At 41.1% G+C, this 7,791-nt stretch overlaps 1 pseudogene; it reads right to left on the bottom strand.

The window, feature by feature from the left end:
* Positions 1–4,713: 4,713 nt before the first annotated feature.
* LOC117707948 (U6 spliceosomal RNA) lies at positions 4,714–4,813 on the bottom strand (annotated as a pseudogene).
* Positions 4,814–7,791: the final 2,978 nt, after the last annotated feature.

Genomic DNA, 7,791 nt, shown 5'->3' on the forward strand with positions numbered 1-7,791 from the left:
TTGGGAAGGACTAACATTAGTTCTGATGTAAATATTTGATAGGGTTTAGGATAAAGCAGTCAAGCTCTGGGACTTCTTTGATGGAAGGCTTTTATTACTAATTCAGTCTCTTCATGCTGGTATTTTCTATTGTTTTATGGTTCAGTCTTGTTAGGAATATTTAAAATTTATCTTCTTTTCTAAATTGTCCTATTCATTAGCATGTAACTGTCCACAGACATCATATTAGCAGTTTATTTCTGAACTATGACTTGAATGTCTCCTCTTTCATTTCCAATTCTGAGTCTCTGACCTTCTCTGCGTTTTCTTGGATAACATAGTCTTGATAATTTTATCTTTTATTGCATTTTTAGTGTCTATTTTTATTTCTTACATTATTTTCTTCTGCTAACTTTGGGCTAAGTTTGTTTCTCTTTTTCTGGTTTCACATTAGCTTGTTTGATGTCATTGTTTTGAGGTAGGCCTTTGTCACTGTGAAAGAGTATTTTCTTCAGAACTGCCTTTGCCATGTTCTGTAAGTTGTGGTGTATAGTGTGTTCCTGGCTTTTTCCACAGTGGTTTCCAGACTCATGCTTTACTTCTTCTTTCACCTAGGAGCATGCTGTTTAATGTCCACACATCTGTCAATCTTCTGAAAATGCTTCTATTACTGATTTCTAGCTTCATATCACTGTGATCAGAAAAGATATTTTATGAAATTTCAACCCATAAATATTTTAAGACTTGCTTTATGGCTTAACCTTTGACTCACCCCAGAGAATGTTCCATGTACACTTGAGAAGAATATACCCTCTTGTGTTGTAGGACAGACTCTTCTATTTAGCTCAAAGTGTAGTTCAGACCAATTTTTTTTTCTTATTGACTATATGACTGGGTTATTTACCCATTATTGAAAGAGGGTATTGAAGACTGGTACTATTACTGTACTCTGTCTGTCTGTATCTCTCTCTCTGCCCCTCCCTCGCTCTCTTTCTCTGTCTCTCTGTCTCTGTCTCTCTGTCTCTCTCTCTCTGTCTCTCTCTCTCTGTCTCTCTCTCTCTCTCTCTCTCTCTCTCTCTCTCTCTCTCTGTCTCTCTCTCTCTGATATCTTAGTGTCTTAGTACTTTCTTGACCTGGACTAGCAAGTTGTTGTGTCTTCAGTGACAAGATCCTAAAGGTAAGGATTAAAGACAAGAAAATAAAGAAAATAGAAAGGCTGGAACCAGGAGGTCTTGCAGAGACTGATAGCTAACACCATGCAAACTTATTAAGAAGTGCAGCTAGGTTTGCAGTGGGAAAATGGAAAAAAGCCAGCAGGAAGTTAATAAAGCAATGTTGCATTAAGGAATCACAAGATATCTTAAGTGTACCACAGACTGAGCACATAGCGGCTTTGGGGCTTATAACTCCAGTCTCAGGAGCAGGGTGTTATTCAGGTTTCCACTAACCAAAACTTTAACTTCTTCCAGTCCCTGGCCCCAGCCCTAGCCCGGCCCCAGCCCAGCCTCAGCCCAGACCTTGTGCAATCTGCCCCTAGGCAAAGACACAGAATTGTTGTTCACTTTGTCCTTTCATCAGGAGCTCTAAGAAAGCCTTGGTTCCCAACATTTGCTTATCTGTTTAGGTAGTACTTCAATGTGATGTGCATGTATTTATAATGCTTTATTCTTGATGAATCAAGCCTAATATCATTATATAGTGTGGCTCCCCACTTCCTCCCTCCCTCCCTTCCAGTTTTTGACTCAGAGACAACTTTTTTCCTGAGGTAGGCATAGCTGTTCCTGCTCTCTCTTGGTTTCCATTTGCTTGGGTATCTTACATCCTTTCATTTTCAGTCCATGAGTTTCTGGTAGGCAGCATACTGTTGAGTGTTTCATTCTTATCCATTCAGTCTCTCTATCTCTTCTTGTTGGATAGTTAATCCATTTACATTCAAGATAATTACTGACAGCTAAGGAGTTCCTTTGTCTCTTTGTTAATTGTTTTCAGGTTATTTGTAAATCCTTCTTCCTTTCCTCTGTTGCTGTTCTCCATAATGACTTGATGCTTTTTCTCTACTGCATGCTTTGCTTTGCTCCCTTCCTATCTATCTCTTTTGGGTTTTTTGTTTGTTTGTTTGTTTTGTTTTTTCAAGACAGGGTTTCTCTGTATAGCCTTGGCTGTCCTGGAACTCACTCTGTAAACCAGGCTGGCCTCTATAGACTGCCTGCCTCTGCCTCCCAAGTGCTGGGGTTAAAGGCGTGCGCCACCACTGCCCGGCTCCTATCTATCTCTTATGTATTCACTATAGCCTTTGGCTTTATGGTTATCATAACATTTACATAAAACAGGCTATTTAAGATGATAATATCAATCATAAAAGATAATAAACAGTTTAACCTCATAACATCCATTCTGATCCTGATTTTGGTGTGCAGACTTTCATGTTTTGTTTTATATCATTAACAGATTATTGTGGCTACTATCTTGATAGTTTTATTTTCAAACTTCATACTAACAATGTATGTAATTTACTTAGCTTGCAGAGAACTTCCTACTTTCTCATCTTTTTGTTTGTTTTGTTTTTTTGAGACAGGGTTTCTCTTTGTAGCCCTGTCTGTCCTGGAACTCAATTTATAGTCCAGGCTGGCCTTGAACTCATAGAGATTTGCCCACCTCTGCTTCATAAGTGCTGGGATTAAAGGCTTGTATTATCACTGCCCAGCTTTTTCTGATGTTTTATGTTACCAATCCCTTTCTTTATCTTTCTGCGTAGAGAACTGCCCTTTCTTGTAGGAAAGAAACCTTGTGGTGATAAACTCCCTTAGCATTTGTTTGTCTATTTTTATTTCTCTTCCATTTTTTAAAAAACCTCTTGCATTTTAAAGTCTATTTTATTTATGTATGAGTGCTCTGCTGCATATACACTTACACGCCAGAAGAGGGCAGCAGATCTCTTTATAGATGGTTGTGAGACGCTGTGTGGTTGCTGGGAATTGAACCTGGGTCCTCTGGAAGAGCAGCCAGCACTCTTAACCACTGAGCCATCTCTCCAGAACCCTGCTCTTCATTTATTTTTTTTTCAGTAGTTTTTCTTTATTTGCTTAACATCTCAATCACAGCCAGTTCCCCTCTCTCCCAGTCCTCTTATAAACCCCTCCTCCCATTGCCCTCTTCCCTTTTTCTGAGAGAAGGGGAATCACCGCCTTGGGTACCACCCCACCCTGGAACATCTAGTTCCAGCAGGACTAAGCACATCTTCTCCCACTGAGACTCAACCAGGCAGTCCAAGTATGGAAAGGGTACCTAAATGTGTTTCCTAGCACTCATACAGGTAGCTTACAACCACACGAGTAACCCCATCTCCAGGGAATCTGTCATCTTTTGGCTTCTGGGGGTACCTGTTCTCATATGCATATAACCCAACATATACACACATGTAGCTAAAATTTTTTTTTAAAATCATTTTAAAAAAATCCCTGAAAATCCCAATAAGCCAATAGATATGCTGACCATAAAGCACAGAAGACATTCTCCCTGGCTTTTCTTTTCAGAAATCATTATGGCACCTTGGCAAGTGCAAGCAGGGCCCAGAACAAAGGTTCTCAAATGTCAGTGGACCTAAACATCAGCCAGTCTTAGAAAGTGGCCACTACTGGATGGTGTGAATTCTCACTACTGGATCTGAGGAACTTGCACACTTTCCGAGGTCCTTGTCAATCCTGAGTTATATGTTGCAGTTCAAGCTCGTTTCTACTAGTGGAAAGCAGACTTATGGCAGCTGTCAATCCATTGGACTACGGTGCTCTCTGGGGCCTCAAGCTCCACAGGGCTACAATGGACATCACATGTGATAGAAATAGCTTCAACGAGGAGTTGAATCTTCAGGGAAGATGTACTTTCTGTTCACTGCACCCTAAAAACTGCTTGTGTGGGGTCAGTTTCTGGGATGTCTCTGCTGTTAGGGACTTTTCTCATGTAGCAGGGTCTCTTCTTAAACTCCAATTATACCAACATTTTCTCTTTGGATGCTGTTGGTCCCACAAATCTCATAAAGTTTTGTGCTCTTCCCTTTTATCTTCCCTGACTGTACTGTTAAGCGATTTGTCTTCTAGCTCACAACCTTTTTCTTTTACATGATCACTTTTGTTGAGGTTTTCGGTTGCATTTTCTTCACTTAACTTACTGCTTCTCAGCTCTAGAATTTGAATTTTTTTTTAAATAATTTCAATCTGTTAAGATATCTTGTTTGGGCCATTGTTTTCTTGATTTGGGTGAGCTCTTTCTCTGTGATTTCTTGAGGTTCATTGAGCTTCCTTGTATTATTTAAAATACTTGTCAGGCAATTTATACATATTTAGTTGGGGGGCATACTGCTGGTGCTGTATTTTGTTCTCTCAATAGTGATGTGTTTCTCTGGTCATTATTTTTGATACTTGTGGTCATGATTTGTTTCCTGGTTTTTTGTTTGTTTGTTTTTATATTTATTTATTTATTTATTTATTTGCCAAGGACCAAACCCAGAGCTTTGGGCTGGCTAGGCAAGTACTCTACACCAAGCCTAACCCCAAAGCCTAGGAATTTTTTGCTTAAGTAGCATGTGAAGTAATAGGCATCATTATAGCATTCATACATACCTGGATTTGTTCTTGCTCTCCCACTTCATTCCTCAGGCTCCCAGCCCCTCCGTTTCCTTCCTTAGCAGCCCCTCTTGTGTTACCAGGACACACATCTCCATTACCTTCTTCTTAACTGAAAGGCACAGCATGCTGCATGAAGCCCTGTGCCATCCTTGCACGGGGCCATGCTGATCTTCTCTACCATCCCAAGTTTAGCATCTGCACTGTGGAAGTGAGCAGTGTCAGATGGGGATGCGGTCCAGTCTGCAGTCTGACTTTACTTGGGAAACTCCATCAACAGGTAGCCTGTGCAGACAGCTCATCACTAATGAAGCAAGTATACTTTAAAGATGGTCATAATCCTGTATCTTTTGTTTATGGCAATCCTGGAGGTTGAACCCAGGACCCAGCACTTGGCAGACAAGTGCTCTACCACTGACATACATCTCTAGTACTTTAATAATTTTTTTCATTTTTAACTTCAGTTAAACTTTACAGAGTCTTTAAGTAATATTTCATTTTTTATTAATACACACATACACACATCTCCTTATGTTCAAATAGTGTCTCAATTAGGATTTCTATTGCTGTGAATAGAAACCATTACCATGGCAACTCTTATAAAAAAAACATTTAATTGTTTCAGAGGTTTAGTCTATTATCATCCTTGTGAACAGCATACAGGCAGACATGGTTCTGGAGAATGAGCAGACAGTTCTACATCTTGAAGAAGACTGTCCCACCAGGCCTGGCTTGAGCATATGCAACCTCAAAGCCTGCCTCCATGGTGATACACTTCCTCCAACAAGGCCACACCTCCTAATACTGCCAGCATTCAATGCCATGGGTCTATGGGGCCATTCCTATTCAAATCACCACAAGTAGTATTAAATGTCTTCATCAGCAAGAGGACAGAATAGAGCTCCCCACGGCACATTTCCCCACAGAAATACTAATTCAAACTGTCTGCAGGGGGAAGTCCTTCCATAAGAACTAAGGAAAGTAGCTGGGAGGTCACATCTGAGTGCAGCACAGACCAAGAAACACTGGGAAGGGTAGGAGTTACAGGTTTGTACCTTTCTTCCTCCCCAGCCTCAGAGAGCACAGTTGGGAGAGAAATTCCTTCCACTGGGAAAGGGTAATAATGTCACCAGTGAAAAGTCTTTTCATGGGGACATGGGGCCTGTCCCAGTAAATCCAATGTTGGTCTGGTCCCCACAGTCCCCACATCCTGAGCCTCCAAGCCCACCTCATTACCAGGCTGATTCAACTGGCCCACAGGCTTCAAATTTTGAGCCACTCCAGGGCCAGACCAGCCTCTGCAGACTCAGTCTCCAAGCTCAGGCTGGGAGACTATCCCCATGTTTTCTATGTCCCCACTACAGCACCGGGGTGAACTCCATGGCCACTAGAACTAGATTAACCCATGCATTAGCCAGGTCCAGCCTCAAGCTGTGATGGGCTTTGCACTGCTGAACTTCTTTCTGCATCTCTGCTAAAGAAAATAAAAGGAAATAGTTTCAAATATTTTCTCTAATTCAATGCTTTGGTTTGAATGTGTCCCCCAAAGTTTATGTGTCTGAAATTCAGCTCCAAGGGCTGGAGTGATGGCTCAGTGCTTAAGAGCACTGGCAGTTCTATAGAGAATCCAGGTTTGGTTCCCAGCAGCCACATGGTGGCTCACAACCATATGTAACTGCAGTCTCAAGGAATCCATTACCTCCTTCTGGCCTCCATGGGCACGAGGCATGCATATGGTACATGGACAGACATTCGGGCAAAATATACAAGCACACAGAAATAAAAGTAAATTTTCAAAAATATTTAGTTTTCAGTCAACACTATTAAGAACTGGGACCTTGAAGAGAAAACAAAGCCTTTTAATGGATGGAGTATGGGAGTTAATTCCTTATGAAAGAATGGTCTGGCCTCATCTTGTGTTCACCCCTCCTTCCCTCCCTCATGCACACATAGTGATGTGATAAAAGATCTCTTGCTGGATGCTACTCCTTGGATTTCTTGGCCTCTGGACCACAATTCATTTCTGTTCATTATGTGTTACAAAGTTTCAGATACTCTGTTGCACAGAACAGACTAGAATATCCATTATCTCTGAATTACCCTGTCCCTGGATTGTTAGCTTTGACAGGTGGGGAGGGGCAGTGCTTTGCTTCTTCTTTGAGACAGTAGTGTTCTTACTGACAACTGATATGAATATTTGTGCTTATTTAAAATTCACGCTGAATTTTAGCCCACAAGGCAACAATTTTAAGTTCTAACAAAATGAGCCTCTAAGAGGGTAATTAAGACATGAGTTCTTCTGGGTACAATATGCCCTTAAAAAGGTTTGGGTAAAAGAGTTTGAGTTGGCTTATCCCACCCTGCCCCTGCCCCATGACTTTTCATCCCTCTACCAAATGAAGACACAGGAAGAAGGAGCCAGCTGTGAATCAAAAGGAGAGGTCCCTCAGTATGATACCTGCTAGTGACTTGAGGTTGAGCTTCCCAACATCTAGAACTACCAGAAACAGGTTTGCAATATTTTTAATGTAATCAGTCCTATTTTGTTAAAGCACCTAAATAGGCTGAGAGCAACAAACTGCCATCTTGCTCTGCCTCAAAAAAAATGACTTCTGATTGCTTTCATTTTCTTTCATCTTGTATGAATAAAAAGACTAAGGCAAACGCCACATTACCTGGGTGTGGTGACCCACAATCCTAGCACTCCACACAGGAGGCAGAGGCAGACAAGGCCAGCCTGGTCTACATAGCAAATTCTAGGAAGCCAGGGTTACATAGAAAGACCCTGTCTCAAACAACAAAACACTCCACTGTCACCATAGATACCATCACCATCAACAACAACTACAAAAAAGTTGTTCTGTCTGTTAGAGAAGTATTTTTGATAAGGAGAATTTTTCGTACGTGCGTTTGTTTTGTTAGCTATCACTTTGTTCTTTTCCTGGAGATAATGGAAATATAGAAAAGTCTTTTGTTGTATGTTTTAATTTTCATGATGATTGAGACTGGATCCAGGGCTCGAGTGTGACAGGCAAGAACTCCATCCCTGGGCTATCACCTTTGCTCAAAGATGGTTTTTAAACAGGTCCATGTATATTTGAGTGCAAGGTTATAGTCATGTTTGCTGCTGCTTGTTTTCTGAATAGAGGATTTTACTATGTTGCCTGGAATGGTTTCAAAACCCTGGGCTCCA

This window comes from Arvicanthis niloticus, chromosome 4 (assembly GCF_011762505.2).
Source record: "Arvicanthis niloticus isolate mArvNil1 chromosome 4, mArvNil1.pat.X, whole genome shotgun sequence".
In the NCBI taxonomy this organism is placed as follows: Eukaryota; Metazoa; Chordata; class Mammalia; order Rodentia; family Muridae; genus Arvicanthis; species Arvicanthis niloticus.